Here is a 17,272-nt window from a genome sequence, read left to right on the forward strand (position 1 = left end):
TGCAGCCCAAGAAGATTGTTTTTACATTAAAAAAAAACCTACTATATGTCGTTTAATGATATTTTGTTATACTAAAGCCAAGACCTAATGGAACTACTCCCGAACGTGGTGGGAGGCTGCCCATGGTCCGATTAGCACTGCCCTCACATAGGTTGCATCCTTTTGGGCCCAAACATCCAGGTGTTAGAACCTGGAGAAAATGTGCAAGGAAGACCATGTTGCTGCTCAGGACCATGTTACTGTCGACAGGAGACAGTAGCATAGCTTCCACCCAGGATACTCCCTGGGCACTAGTGGAAGACAGGGATCCAAAAGTGTTATGAATGTCCATGTGGATTTTAGTGGAAAACAAAACAGAATAGGCGATAGGAAAGACCCAGAGTTGGCATGTTGGGCCGGCATGTGCTGAGTGGATTGTGAAAGCCACTCAAGTATGCGCGTTTCTCTTAGGACAAGTCCTCATATATTGCCTACATCATTGGATGGAGCCCGTCATGGAAAACTTTGACTGGCACACTGAGCATGCCCAGCATGCCACTGTCCACGCATCCACGTGGGGTCCCTCTTCAGTCTCTTTTACGTGGAGCTATTGTCTCGTGATTGTGGAGCTTGTGCTCTTATTTTTCCTTTTTTGGTAAATGCTTTTTCTTGCGCCAGGTCCCACTCCATTCTCCCTGACTTTAGTTAGCTGGCAGCGTGGTAAGTTTTTTGCCTTCTGTGCGGTCGATGCCCAATAGTGGCATCCTTTGGTGTCCGCTGATCATTGAACGCTTGCCAGCTGTTTTTTTCATCATGGCGTCATTGGGTTTTCGTCGGTGCCCCAGTACCCTCGGACGTCCCTCATGGATCTGCATGAGGGATGTATCCTTTGCCTGGTGCATCACATGACATTCAGGGATGTCATTTTTGTAACCTGATACCCCCAAGGGCCGATGCACCTGCCTGGACAAGATGGAGAAGCTGTTTGGATCCCGGAAATCTGAACCCTTGACACCAGTGAGAGGGGGGCCGGAGATCAGCTTTCATCGGTCTCCTCTCACTCAAGGACTGCTGGATTATCTCCTTCCTTGGCGCCGGGGAAAGACCAGGCTGAGCACCCTGGGAAGCCCCAGAAACATCACCACTGGTATCCGTCCTCACACGGTGCTGTGCTCAGATTGGCACCGGCTCCTTCTGTGATGCGCCCAAAGCAACCCCGTGGCGAGGAGGTATCACTCTCCATCGAGGCTGGGGGTCTGAGTCGTTCCCCACCGATTCTGGTGCTGGGCACCAAACTCCCTTGAGGCTCTGAGGCAGACCTGGCTATCCTGCCTCCTCAGTCTGACCTGTCATTGGCGGCCTTCGAGGAGGAGCTGGAGTGCAGGGGTACTTGATGGTTGTTCGAGCCTACAGGCCATCGAGCCACCGGTCCCACCGGTGCCAGAGCCTGTACCTTCAATGTTGGCACCTGTGCTGGAGTGCCTCAGTGTTCTTCTTGACATTCTCCCCAAGCAGCCAATGCCGATGTCCAGCGTGCAATTGATGCCTCAACAGCTACCGGGGCCTCCTCCTCCCGATGCTATACCTGTTCCGAGATCTGAGGAGGAGGAGGAAGGGCCTTGAAGGCGGAGAGGCCATCGAGATCCTAGGTTCTGAGGCTAGCATTGCCTGGTCCAGTTAGGGTGCCCTTGGTGCCCAAACCGCTGGGTCTGACAAGGCCTCCCCCACAGGTGTCTCTGGGCAATCAGTGAAGATGACACCCCTTTCGACCCTGAGGGGGATGATACCTCCAAGTCTTCTGATGATTCCAGTGACTTCCACTCAGACCCATATCCTCCGGAGGAGTGGAATTGGTCCCCGCCTGAAGACTTAACCTTTGCTGGTTTCGTGCGGGCTATGGCCGAAGCCACCCCATTCCCTTCTTATGGAGGAAGATGCCAGACACAAGATGCTGGAGGTTATCCAGTTTGTGGATGCCCCAAAGGAGATGGTGGCTGTTCCCGTCCATGAGATTTTTCAAGAGTTGCTCACCAGAGGCAAGGAGATGGCATACCCCATCTCCTTGCCTCTGGTGATCAGGAAGTCTCATGCAGTGTATTTAGTCCGGCATGCTATGGGGTTTGAGAAGCATCAAATTCCACACCAGTCGGTTGTGGTGGAGTCAGCCCTTAAGAAGGCCAAGCACTCTTGTACCTATTCCTCTGCTCCCCTAGGGCAGAAACACAGGGTGCTGGATGCACTGGATAGGAAGGTGTTTCAGGGAGCCAAGCTGACTGCCCCTATCACCTCCTACCAACTTTTTATGACATAGTATTCTCTGAACCTCTGGAACCAGGACCTGCTCCAGCAGCAGCAGGATGCTTTTTCAGCTGTCGTCCAGCAGGATCTTGAATGCAGCAAGCATGAGATGCATTCCATTTATGATGCTTTTGAGATGGTGGTGAGGGTGGCAGCTGCGGGAATTGGTGCCCATTGGATGGCCTGGCTGCAGGCCTCGGATCTCCAGCTGGAGATGAAGGAGAGGCTTGTGGAGCTGCCGTGTACTGGCAAAAACCTCATTGGTGACAAAGTGAGGGATGCTGTGGCTCAATTGAAAGATCATCATGAGACCCTGCAGCATCTCTGTCTGTATATTGGATATGCCATCTTCGGCTAGGAAGTCATCACGTCAGGGTCCAAGGAGGTCCTTCTACCACCAGAGGAAATACTACTCTCCCGCTTCTCGCACCTGGTCCCAGCCCTAGTCAGCAACAGGCCTCTAGCCTTCAGCCGGCACCCCAGACAAGCCCCGCTAAGGGGTTTTGACTGGCTGTGAGGAAGCATAAGCCAACTGCCCATACCCTTGATGCATGGCCCTCTGATCAGAAGCCGGCTATGGTTCTTCCTAGACCATTGGCCAAGTATTAACTGTGACTGGTGGGTTCTCTCCATCGTTCACTGAGGGTAGCGGCTGAACTTCCTGGGTATCCCTATGGACTCTCCCTATGCCCCTCTTGGGGGGGGGGTCAGTCATCGATCAGGAAATACTTGTGGCAGAGCTCGCCACCCTTGTAATGGCCTGGGCCGTTGAGCCTGTTCCGCTGAGACAGTGCGGAAGGGGGTTCTACTCCCAATATTTCCTGATTCCAAGGAGAATAGGAAGACTTCATCCTAGTCTAGATTTGAGAGCCTTGAACAAATTTCTAAAAAAAAGAAAAGCTCAAGATGGTCTCTCTGGGCACCTTGATTCCCCTCCTACAAAGAGGAGATTGGTTTTGCTCCCTCAATCTAAAAGATTGCCTACACCCACATCAAGATTTTCCAAGGTCACAGGAAGTATTTCTGGTTTGTGGTGGATGAGCAGCACTTTCAGTACAGGGTGTTGCCATTCAGCCTGGCCTCTGTGTCTTCAAGTGTCTGGCTATAGTGGGCTTGTATCTCCACAGGTTGGGGAGGTACAAGTGTTCCCCTACATGGATTGGCTTGTCAAGAGCCCCGCCCAGGAGGGAACAGTACAGTCCCTGTGCTTGACCCATTCAGGTGTTAGAATCCCTGAGGTTTATTATCAACTAGCCAAAGTCCTGTCTTGACCCGTTGCCTCAATTGGACTACATTGGCACCAGGTTGGACACAGCTGAGGCCCGAGCAATTGGGTGCTCACTTTTGTTGTCCATTGCAGGATTGATCCAACAGAGCCAGCAGATTTCATCACAGTGCATGTTGCAACTCTTGAGAAACATTTATTTATTATATACCAACATTTGATCTAAGATATCACCTCAGTTTACATTCAGGTACTGTGGGTATTTCTCTATCCCCAGAGGGTTTACAATCTAAGTTTTTGTACCTGAGGCAATGGAGGGTAAAGTGACTTGCCCAAGGTCATAAGGAGCGACAGCAGGACGAACCCTGGTTTCCTGGTTTGTAGCCCACTGCTCTAACCACTAGGCTATTCCTCCATCCATGTTACTCCCTTAGCTTGCTTGTAGGCCACCCAAGACCTCCTTGCCCGCATCCTCATTACTCCGCCTTTCCGAGACTCCATGTCTTGGTGAAAAAATCTTGCCAGTTTGGAGCAGGGGTGCCCATTCAAAATCCCCCTATGCAGATTATGCTTACTATGGATGCGTCCAATCTGAAGTGGGTTGCCCATGTGGAAGAGCTCCGCACCCAGGGCATGTGGTCCGCCCAGGAAGCACAGTATCAGATCAACTTCCTAGAGCTCCGTTCGAACTGGTAAGCGCTCTGGGTGTTCAAGGATCGGCTGATCAACAAAGTGGTTCTGATATATCAACAAACAAGGAGGTATGAGGTCGTTTCTCCTGTCTTGGTCTGTGTCACAGAGTATCGTGCTCCAAGCCATGTGCCTGGCTAGAACAGAGAATGTGGTGATGAACAGGCTGAGTTGAGCCTTCCAACCTCACGAGTGGTCCCTGAAACAGGAAGTTGTGGATCGGATCTTCTGCCTCTGGGGGACCCCAGAAGTGGATCTGTTCACATCCCCCTGCAACAGGAAAGTGAATCAGTTTTACTCCCTGTACAAGGTGGACAGCAACCAGCCTCGGATGCCTTTGCCTTCTATTGGGGCAAGGGCCTTCTGTATGTGTACCTTCTGCTTCTCCTGGTGATGAAGACTTGATAGGAAAGGGGAACTATGATCCTCATAGCCCCTCATTGGCCGAGGCAGGTCTGGTTCCCGCTCTTGTGGGATCTCCACAGACCTCATCACGCAGGATCAGGGAAGGCTGCACCATCCCAACCTCTGGGCCTTGACCCTGACAGCCTGGACTTTGAGCCTAGATCCATTCTCCTGCTCCACACCAAACTACTTTATTACCGTGCTATCGGTGCCTACCAATGGGGTGTGGATGGTTCGCCCATCTCTGTGCAATCCATTGTGGGGAAATTTATGCGGGGTCTACTTCATCTGAAGCCTCTCCTGTGGCCTTCCGCTGTGTCCTGGGACCTCAATGTGATGCTGGCTCAGCTCATGAAAGCTCCTTTTGAGCCACTGCGTTCTTGTGACCTCAGGTACCTGACCTGGAAGATCATGTTTTTGGTCATGGTCACGTCAGCGCACAGAGTCAGTGAGCTTCAGCCCTTAGAGATGTACCCACCCTACATAAAGTTCTTCCATGATAGGGTGGTTATGCGCGCACACACCCTAAGTTTATGCCTAAGGTGGTGATGGATTTCTATCTTAACCAGTCAATCATCCTGCCCACCTTTTTTTCCTAAGCCTCATTCGCACCAGGGCAAACATTGCAAGAGAGCCTTGGCCTTCTGCTTGTAGCGCACATAGGCAGTCTACGCAGCTCTTCATCTCTTTTGACAGGAATAGATTAGGAGTTGCGGTTGCCAAGCAGACCCTGCCCAACTGGCTGGCAGATTGCATCTCCTTCTGCTATACTCAGGTGGGACTGCAGCTTGGGGGCTCTGTCAAGGTTCATTCGGTCAGAGCCATGACAGCTTCAGTGGCCCATTTGAGAGCAGTCCACGTGATGAGACCTGCAAGGCTGTGATGGGGAGTGCTCTCCACACCTTTGCCTCTCACTTTCTGGACAGGGATGGCTGATGCAATAGCAGCTTCGGCCAGTCTGTCCTCCGGAATCTCTTCCAGCTGTAAAGCCCAACTCTTCATACGTACGGCCCATTGTTCAGATTCAGGCTATTTCCCTCTGTTACTAACAGCACCTGTGTTGTAGTGCCCGTTGGCACCTGGTTAGGTGCCTGTTGGTCTTGCTTGTTCGGGAACAGCCTGTAGCTAGTGTAGCTAGCATACATGTGTGAGGACTACCATCCTGCTTGTCATAAGAACATAAGAACATAAGAAAATGCCATACTGGGTCAGACCAAGGGTCCATCAAGCCCAGCATCCTGTTTCCAACAGTGGCCAATCCAGGCCATAAGAACCTGGCAAGTACCCAAAAACTAAGTCTATTCCATGTAACCATTGCTAATGGCAGTGGCTATTCTCTAAGTGAACTTAATAGCAGGTAATGGACTTCTCCTCCAAGAACCTACCCAATTCTTTTTTAAACACAGCTATACTAACTGCACTAACCACATCCTCTGGCAACAAATTCCAGAGTTTAATTGTGCGTTGAGTAAAAAAGAACTTTCTCCGATTAGTTTTAAATGTGCCCCATGCTAACTTCATGGAGTGCCCCCTAGTCTTTCTACTATCCGAAAGAGTAAATAACCGATTCACATCTACCCGTTCTAGACCTCTCATGATTTTAAACACCTCTATCATATCCCCCCTCAGTCGTCTCTTCTCCAAGCTGAAAAGTCCTAACCTCTTTATTCTTTCCTCATAGGGGAGTTGTTCCATTCCCCTTATCATTTTGGTAACCCTTCTCTGTACCTTCTCCATCGCAATTATATCTTTTTTGAGATGCGGCGACCAGAATTGTACACAATATTCAAGGTGCGGTCTCACCATGGAGCGATACAGAGGCATTATGACATTTTCCGTTTTATTCACCATTCCCTTTCTAATAATTCCCAACATTCTGTTTGCTTTTGTGATAAACAATTTTTATTAATTGCAAAAAGGAATCGTACAACAAAAATCACAGGTATACATCAGTTTTCCAGTATATCCCAAGGAATGACCACTGGTCAGTGTCTCCTAACAACCCTCCCCCGACCCTAACCCGCCCCCGTTCCCGTCATGACAAATAAAATCCATGTTACAGTAGATCCCGCGCTGGTGATTTTCTCCCTGACACCAAACTGAGGCAATACCCATCAACAGTTCAGAATGAGACTCCTTGCTCGATGAGAAAGAGCTTGTATGTAAACACACCTGTAGAAATCGGTGACGCTGCTGGGGGTTGGATTTAGAGACCATGTTGTCCATTTGCATCATTCTATGGAGATGTTTTCTCCACATCCAATATGAAGGACTAGTTGGCTCCTTCCAATTAACCAGAATGACTTTCTTCCCCACTGCAAAGGCCTTCCGAACAAACCAACGAAGACCCACCCCTCGAATCACAGTGTTGGGAATACAATCAAATAGAATCATATACGAAGATAAAGACATATTCACCCCTAGCAACCCCCTCAAATATTGCACAATCCTCCCCCAATATGCTTGAATACCCGGACATTCCCAGAAAACATGAAGAAGTGTCCCGCTGGGACAAGAACATCGAGGGCACGCCGCTGTGTGCACCAGTTTCGCATAGAATGCTCTTTGCGGGGTTACATATGCTCGATAAATCAATTTCAGTTGCATTTCCCTATAATACATATTAGTAGTCGTCTCCATCAGTCGTTTCATACTGGCTCGTATTACTCCAATTGGAACCTGAAAACCTCCGTCCCGAGCCCACCTCTCTGTCACACATTGATAGACCCCAGTTGAATTAATAGGGCCCAGCTTGTTGTAATATAAAGACAGGGAAGGCCCTCCCGCGTGACCCAGCAGAAGAAATCGCTCCAAAGCCTGCAAATGGGCGAGCTCTTTAGAAACCACCGGGAGCGATTGATAATAATGGCGCAGCTGTAGGTAACTAAATAAATGTGAGCTCGGCAACCCATGTTCAGCCTGAAAATCTCCAAAGGGGAAGAAGGTCCCTGAGCTATCTATCAAGTGTCCCAGCATGGTAATACCAGCCGCCACCCAATCCCAGAACACTCGAGATTGTGAGCCCGGTGTGAAATGAGGATTCCCCCTAATGGGTAGCAAGAACGCATTATACGACGAAATTCCCAATTTCTGACTTAAGTACCGCCAAGCATACCGGAGAGGGGCGACAAGCGGGTCGTTACGCACTGACTCCGCCAAGTCTCTCTTGGGGCACATGAGGACAAAAATGATGTCCAGCGGTGCCAACAGCGTTTGTTCCGCTAATCGTCCTACAAAGGTGGAGTCCCCCGATATCCAATCCCTGACCACTCGTAGATTGGCCGCTACCTCATATCGTTGCAAATCTGGCACCCCCATTCCCCCCTTTCCCCACTTTAGTTGTAACCAGCGCAACGGAATACGGGCTTTTTTCCCTCTCCATAAGAAGGCCCGTAACAGGGTTTCTAACGTCCCCACATCTCTCCTCGTGATATGAAGAGGAAAGTTCTGCAACACATACAACCATTTGGGTAGAATGATGAGCTTGAACAAATTAACACGGCCCCCCAGAGAAAGCGGAAACTCCCGCCATCTCTCCAGTCTGTCCCGTGTGATATGTAACAAACGGGTTACATTGAGGGAATATATGGAATTCAAATCTGTAGAGATGGAGATCCCTAAATATTGTAAAGCAGACCCCGCCCAACAAAGAGGGAATACTCCCGACCAGCCCTCCTGTAAAGTGGACGGGTAACCCAAGGCCTCAGATTTGTCCCAATTAATACTTAGCCCAGAAAACTCTCCGAAATTATGAAATAACGTCAATAAAGCTGGAAGAGAGCGCTCTGGGGACGTGAGAAAAACAAGAATGTCATCCGCAAAAGCGGCATATTTGAATATCTCTTTTTTGGTTTGGGAGTAAAATTGCAGGCCCCGGATAGTAGGCGCTGCCTGCAACGCCAAAAGCAAGGGTTCCACCGTAAGCAAAAATAGCAGGGGTGACAATGGACAACCCTGCCGAGTTCCACGGCCCACCGACAGAGGAGGCGATAACTCACCATTTACCAACAAACGGGCATGGGGATCTGCATACAACAATTGAATGGCTTGCAAAAAAAACCCCGTGAAAACCCATTTCTTCGAGTAACTGAAATAACAAGCCCCATTCAACCCGGTCAAATGCCTTTTCGGCATCTAGACTGACTACCAAGAAGGGGATATCAGTGCGTTTACAGAGAGCCATCGCCACTGCCACCCTCCGGATATTTGTTAAGGCATATCGTCTCTTAACAAAGCCTACCTGCCCCGGTTGTATCAAGGAGGGTATTATCGTACTAAGACGATCTGCTAGAATCTTGGCCAAGAATTTCTGATCAACATTCAGTAAGGAGATTGGTCTATAACCAGACGGGTCCATCAGGTCTTTGCCCGGTTTTGGGATAAGTGTTACATGAGCAGTATTACCAAATGGAGGGAAGGATCCCCTTTGTATTAAGTTAGTAAACACTAAGGGAAGGAGACCCACCAGGGGTTCCTCCAGGCATTGATAGAACTCCGAACTATACCCATCCGGGCCCGGTGCTTTAAGTGGTTTCACCTGTTTAATGACTCTCCTTATCTCCTCCTCCTGAATGGGTTCATTAAGCCACCTCTGCTGAGCTACTGTGATCGAAGGAATCGGAACCCTGGCTGAAAATTCTTCCCATTTTTCTGGGGACCATCCACCCGAACTATAAAGCTTGGCGTAATAGTCTTGAAAAGTGTGTAGGATATCTTTAGTGGTATTGACTATCTTTCCGTTCACTGTGCGCAGCGCTGCCACATGTCTGGAGCCTCCCACCGAACGTACCAAATTCGCCAACATTTTCCCCGATTTGTTCCCGAATTGGTATAATTTGTATCTATAATAGAAAATACTTTTCATCGCCCGCTGATGCAACAGCGCGTTTATTGCTGTTTGCAAAGTGAGGTAAGCGGTTCTCCCTTGGGTGGAAGGTTGCGCTATCCAGTCCCGTTTCGCTTTCTGTAATTGGGTATTAAGGTGAAAAAGACATTTGTCCAACGACTTCCGCCAGTGAGCAACATAGGAGATGAGGTCTCCTCGCAGTACTACCTTTGCTGTATTCCAAAATAAGATTGGATCCCCCAGATGCTGTTTATTTAGGGTCGCGAAATCTTCCCAACGCTCCCTTACATATGCCTGAAAACCGGGCTCCTGCGCTAAAAAATACGGGTATTTCCAGAGGCGACCCTGTAGTCGTGCCATGTTTACAGCCAAGTCAATCCAGACGGGTGCATGATCGGAAATAAGCACATCTCCCATGTCGGCCCCAGTAACCTGCGAAAAATATGCTGCACTCACGTATATATAGTCAATGCGAGACTGAGTCGCATGCGCCCTTGCTATAGGGGAGAATCCTTTTTCAAGAGGGTGAAGCGTTCGCCAGGAATCCACCAAATGGAGGGTGTCTTCCAGGGTCCGCAAGTATTTACTAGGGGGGGCCGCAGTGTGTCCCGCAGAGATTCTGTCCCAGGCTGGGTCCCGCAAGGCATTAAAGTCTCCCCCAACCACCAAATTTTTGTCCTGGTAAGGAAGCAGCACCTGTTGCAGCGAGCGATAAAAACTCGCGGGCTGCATATTAGGGGCATATACGTTGCAGATCACTACAGGGGTTTTGAAAAGTTCCGCTTCCACAATCAGATATCTCCCCTTCGGATCTTTAATCTCCTTCCTAACCTGCCAAGGGATATTTTTCCGGACTAAAATAGCCACTCCCGCCGACTTTGAAGTTCCGGATGCAAAATGAACTTCTCCCACCCAGTTTTGTCGCAGTTTTGGATGTTCATTGTCTGTGAGATGTGTTTCCTGTAAAAGGGCCACATCCGCCGACTTATGCTTAAGGGCTTGCAGAATCTTATATCTCTTTACCGGTGTCTACTGTTTGCTTTTTTGACTGCCGCAGCACACTGTACCGACGATTTCAATGTGTTATCCACTATGACTAAGCTTTTCCAGGACCATGATCATCATTTTTTCCCCTCCAACCAGCAAGAACATATCTTCTTCACAAACCCCCATTTTCCATACCACTACCTACTTCGGTATCTAATCTCTTGCTGCAGGACACTTGAGACTTTCTCACTTATACGTTATAATTTTTATGCTCAATAAGACCTGTCAACTTAATTGTTTAAGTCTTTTTTTTTTTTTTTTTTTTTCCTCCTTTATCTTTTGGTCATCAATGTTACAACGTTATTGTTAAATTTTGAACTTATGTACACTGTTCCAAGTTTCATAACCTTGTTCTATGTAATGCCTTTTGGCAATTTTCATGTTCTGTTTCAATGTAAACCGATGTGATCTTTATTTCATATAGGAACACCGGTATATAAAAATCTAAAAATAAATAAATAAATAAATATGACACCTAGATCTCTTTCTTGGGTTGTAGCACCTAATATGGAACCCAACATTGTGTAATTATAGCATGGGTTATTTTTCCCTATATGCATCACCTTGCACTTATCCACATTAAATTTCATCTGCCATTTGGATGCCCAATTTTCCAGTCTCACAAGGTCTTCCTGCAATTTATCACAATCTGCTTGTGATTTAACTACTCTGAACAATTTTGTGTCATCTGCAAATTTGATTATCTCACTCGTCGTATTTCTTTCCAGATCATTTATAAATATATTGAAAAGTAATGGTCCCAATACAGATCCCTGAGGCACTCCACTGTCCACTCCCTTCCACTGAGAAAATTGCCCATTTAATCCTACTCTCTGTTCCTGTCTTTTAGCCAGTTTGCCCTAGGAGAAAGCAGAGTTGCTTACCTGTAATAGGTATTCTCCTAGGACAGCAGGATGGTAGTCCTCACAAAATCTGCCCACCACCCGACGGAGTTGGGTTTCTCCTATGTTTGTTATTTTATTTTTTCATAATTCTATGGTATGAGATCCCGCGAGGACACGTGGATAGTGGCATGCTCAGTGTGCCAGAAAAAGTTTCTAGAAACTCTTGTCATAAGTTTTCCATGCCGGGCTCGATCCGATGATGTCCCCCATGTGTGAGGAATAACATCCTGCTGTCCTAAGAGAACACCTATTACAGGTAAGCAATGCTTCTATCTCCTGCTGCACACACAAATGAAAAGGGGTGTGGGGCATGGACGTTCCTAGCGTTCACCTTCAAATTAACATGTAAATATGCACATAGGCACACACTGTGGTCCTGGGCCACATTACTTTGCTTCTGCTATGGAAGATGTGTAAATAATAAAATAAAGATAAACAGATATATCAGTGGGGTTTTAAGGGCCAAGGCAAACAGGGGAGGATGGAGGCTTTTAAACTTGGGGTGTGTGGAAGTCCTGTCCCTTACCTGGGTGAACTCGGAATGAACAGGGAAAACTGGTAATGGCGTTGGCACACATATGTCTATTAAAATTCCCCCACTTACAAGGTAGAAGCGGCATTTGCATGCATAGGCACGCATCCACTTAAAATGGTATGCACATGTTCATGCATTCAGGCTATTTTATAATGTGCATATATATGCGTGTATGTTATAAAATGGCCGCATCCCTGGTCACCTGTTTAAAAGTTATTGTCTAACAGGGTCATTCAACAAAATGCATTATAGCGTTAATGCAAGGGATAATAGCACTATTGCACGGCGCGAATGCAAATTTAGGGAAGGGGTGGGGTTAGGGAGGAGTTCAGGCAGGATTTATGAAAATAAGGGGCAATATCGCACCATGTGATAGCATAACGCATACTATTGCACGATTTTAATGCTGGAAATCACACCACCTTTTCTCCTGCATTAAGCTGTGCGATATGCCTGAAATGGCTGTAACACAATTTGCGTTAAAAATTGCATTTTGGCCATTTCTGGGCTGTGGAGGGAGGAAGGAAGGAATGGAGTGGAGTAGAGAGAGAGAGCCTCTGGGAAAGCCTTCATTGTATTCAACTATTTATATGTCCATAGGAGGGCCAGCCAATAAGTTGAGATAAGGTGTTTGTGGTGGTTTAGGCTTCAGGGGCCAGTTTTACATACAGACTAAGACATTCGAACAGCACAGTACACTCCGGTGAAGATAAGACATCATTTGGAGTGAGGAAAGTCTCACAAACATGAGATTACTACTATGTTATCTCGCCCTAGCTTGATTGGTCCCTGTTTTAGAGTCCAACAAGATGCGGTTATTCTAAAAATTACCTTAAATACGCCCCTTTCTCTTACCGCGGGCGTTATGTATGCAATATTTATAGCATTTTGCTGAATCTAAGGGTAAGTTTGTACCTGAGTCAATGGAGGGTGAAATGACTTGTTCACGGTCTCAAGGAGTGGCAGTGGAATTTGAACCCTAGCTTCCTTGATTCATAGCCTACTGCTCTAACAACTAGATTTATTACTCATTATCTCTAAGTACAGACTAAAGTAAGTTACAATAAAACATCTGTTAATGTAAAATACAGTAACAGGTAAAAAAAAAGACTAATATAAATCAATATATACAAAAATGATTAGGTAGAGTTTAATTTGTATATGTGAGGGTGTATTTGACTTACAAACTCAGGTGGTTACATAAAAAATCATTTTCTTTACTTTCTTACTGCACGTAAACCTAATGACTTAAGACAATTCTTTCAGGATGTAAGGTTGCTAGGGGTTTTGAACTCTTGGCTCTGGAAGTGTGGGATTTGAGCTCTGCACAGAGATCTACTTGCCATTACCTATAGTTTGTGGGAGAAATAGGGTGGATTGGTATGTGGGTTTATGTGTCTGGGAGAAAGACAGGATAGAGGGGTGTGTATGTCTGGGAGAGAGAGTGGGTGGGCAGGCATATATGTGTCTGGGAGAAAGATGGTGGGATGTGTGTCAGAGAGAAAGAGTTGGCCTTTTTCTTTCAGAGGGGAAAGGGGCAGCCTCCCCCCCCCCCCCCCCCAGCTCATGAAAGGTACGGTAGTTCTGTTACTATTAATTCTGGTTTTTTGGCTCTTGATGTGTGAAAGGTTGACCACCCCTGCTATAGGCCATGATCTCCTAATCTACCCACTTGAAAGATCTAGGTTTAACATGCTCTGTGCTCATCTGGTCTCCTTCACAACTGCTCCCGGTGAACCGGTAGATGTAGTGTATTTGGATTTTCAGAAGGCGTTTGACAAAGTCCCTCATGAGAGGCTTCTACGTAAACTAAAAAGTCATGGGATAGGAGGCGATGTCCTTTCGTGGAGTACAAGCTGGTTAAAAGACAGGAAACAGAGAGTAGGATTAAATGGTCAATTTTCTCAGTGGAAAAGGGTAAACAGTGGAGTGCCTCAGGGATCTGTACTTGGACCGGTGCTTTTCAATATATATATAAATGATCTGGAAAGGAATACGACGAGTGAGGTTATCAAATTTGCAGATGGCGTCTGACTTCCATCCCCATATCTCCCCCCTTGCCTGCCCTCACCATCTCCCTCATTTCCCTTCTACTCATCAACGCCCAATCCCTAAAACAAAAAACACACCTCCTCCATGATATTTTAACTGACTCCAAACCAGAAATCTTCGCTGTAACTGAAACCTGGTTCAAACCCTGCGACACCCCCCCTCATTAACCAACTACCCTCTGAAACCTATGACATTTTCTCAATCCCCCGCAAAAAGAAAAGAGGAGGGGGCCTACTCCTCATAGCTAAAAAAGAACTCAAGCTTACCTCACAAACCTGTAATATTCCTAATCAATACGAAGTAGGCCTTTTCAAATCGCAATCTCTACAAATCTGCCTTATCTATACCCCCCCTGGCCTACTAGACAAAGACCCCTCCCCCCTCATCGAATTCCTCACCATCTCCCTCTCTCCCGACATCCCCACTATACTCCTTGGTGACTTTAACCTTCATGTCGATTCCGTTCCACAATCCCCAGCATGCGAAGCCTTCATCTCCCCTTTAGACGCCATGGGCCTCACCCAAATCATCCACTCCCCAACCCACAGAGCTGGTCATACCCTCGACCTCATCTTCACCAACTCTCTCATCAATGTCATCCAGTCCCCTTCATGCCTCCCTGTCCCCTGGTCCGACCACTCCATTATCAACACAACCCTCGCTCTACAAACCCCATCTACTTCCGCTCCCTCTCAGCCTAAATCCTTCCAATTTCGTAAAGCCTGCCCCCTAGACACACTTGCCACGGCTTGCTCCAATATACCAAATCACATTGACCTGGAGACAGCTGATAGTGCCATATCCTCCTGGACAGAAACTACCCAAAAAATCGCTAACAAGTTATGCCCAGTAATTCAGAAAACAATCACACAAACCAAAGCATCCAAAAAACCCTGGTACACCCAGAAACTGAAAACCCAAAAAACCCAGCTCAGAGCTGCAGAAAGACACTGGCGCAAACATCCCACTCCTGCCTCGAAAACCATCTATTACCAACTCATGCATGCTTACAGAAATGCCATTCAAAAAACTAAAAAAGAATACTATGCCAAAAAAATTCACCACCTCCAATTCAACCCAAAGGCACTATTTACCCTAGTCTCTAATCTCACCAAACCCAACGTGCCTTCACCCCAAATCCCCCCCTCACAGACACGATGCAATGAAATTGCCCTCTTCTTCAAGAACAAAATATCCAACATCACTGCCAAGTTTAACCCTAACTCCAAAAATTCCCCCAACACCAATAGTATAACCCCCCCCACCCCACGCACTCCCACCTATCTCTCCTCATTCGATCCCTCCTCTACCCTAGAAATAGAAAACATCTTTAAAAAGATGAGACCCTCGTCCCACCCCTCAGAAACTATCCCCACTAAACTCCTACTCGCTATTCCAAAAACAATAGCCACCTCACTCTCCAAAATCGTGAACTGTTCCCTGGAACACGGCATGGTCCCTATCTCCCTGAAACAAGCTGTGGTCAAACCCATCCTAAAAAAACCCTCCCTCGATCCCTCCAACCTATCTAACCTCCACCCCATTTCCAATCTCCCTTTCCTCTCCAAAATCATTGAAAAATTAGGAACTCCCGCCTCTCTGACCATCTTGAACAATCCAACATACTCCTACCAACACAATATGGTTTCCGAAAACACCTCAGTACGGAATCCCTACTCCTCTCCCTTACAGACACGATCATCAAAGGCATGGATGCCGGCAACTCCTACCTCATTGCCATGCTAGATATCTCCGCCGCTTTCGATACAGTAAATCATAACATCCTCATCAACACTCTCATCAGCATAGGAATCACAGGTACCGCCCTCTCTTGGATAAAGTCCTTTCTCCAAAACCGTACATACACAGTCCTCACTGACAACTTCTCATCCCCCCCTGTTAATCTCGACTGTGGCGTCCCCCAAGGATCCTCTCTCTCATCCACCCTATTCAACATTTATATGCTCCCCCTCACAAACCTCCTCTCCAACCTTGGTATTACACACTTCATCTACGCAGATGATGTGCAAATACTCATACCCTTCACTAATTCTGAACTCACTGCTCTCCAAAAATGGAACACCATCCTCACCTCCATAAACCAACTCCTCACCGACATGCACCTAGCCCTTAACCCGCAAAAAACTGAACTTCTCCTCATCTCCTCCAAACATGCTTCCATACCCTTTCCCTCCACCCTCCACCCCCCTAACTGTCTCTCTGACAAAAGAAACCTGGGGGTCATACTTGACAACCAACTAACATTCAAACCATATATCAAATCTATTCTTAGCAGCTGCTACTTCAAACTACAAACCCTCAAAAAACTCAAACCCCTTCTCTATTTCCCTGATTTCCGTACAGTACTTCAATCTATAATTTTCTCAAAGATTGATTACTGTAATGCACTCCTACTTGGTCTCCCTGCTACCCACATCAAACCTCTACAACTCCTTCAAAACGCTACTGCACGCATCCTTACTAATGCCAATAAGAAAGACCACATCACTCCCACCCTCTTCAACCTCCACTGGCTTCCCATCCACTCACGAATTATTTACAAAACCCTTACCCTCATCCACAAAAGTATTACTAACGAACATTACAACTGGCTAAACCCACCTTTCTCCCCTCGCACCTCCACCAGACCCACTCGCTCCTCTCTCCGTGGAACCCTTATTCCCCCCTCCATAAAATCCACAAGACTCATCTCCACCACTAATAGGGCCCTCTCCCTCGCAGGCCCTTCCCTGTGGAACTCCATGCCCCTTGACCTACGCACAGAAACCTACACACCAACCTTCAAAAAGAAACTCAAAACCTGGCTCTTCCTCCAAGCTTACCCCCAATCATCATCATTTCCTACTAACACCCTAACCCAAACACCATCCCTTGCCAACACCCCACCCCAGGACCTACACCCTACACCCACCCCCCCTAAGGAACTACAAACCTAAAAAATTGCCACTCAGCACAACCGTATACACTTTCCCACCTCTACCATTGTCATTCTGCGCTTACACAATTTGTATATAACCTGCGTACACACTAATTGTTCCTTTTTACCCCTGTATATAACCTGTGTACACATCAATTGTTCCTTGTACCCCTGTACATAACTTGCTCCTTATGTATCCACTCACCATTCCCCCCCCTTATCCTTTGTCTCGTATACCCCCACCCCTCCCCCTCCTTATTTACTTATTTATTGTATATTACCTTTTAATTATTTACTATGTTACTTCGTTTATGTTACACAATGTTCCATGTAAAGGCTTTGCCTATATATC

This window comes from Rhinatrema bivittatum, chromosome 10, assembly GCF_901001135.1.
Source record: "Rhinatrema bivittatum chromosome 10, aRhiBiv1.1, whole genome shotgun sequence".
Lineage (NCBI taxonomy): Eukaryota > Metazoa > Chordata > Amphibia > Gymnophiona > Rhinatrematidae > Rhinatrema > Rhinatrema bivittatum.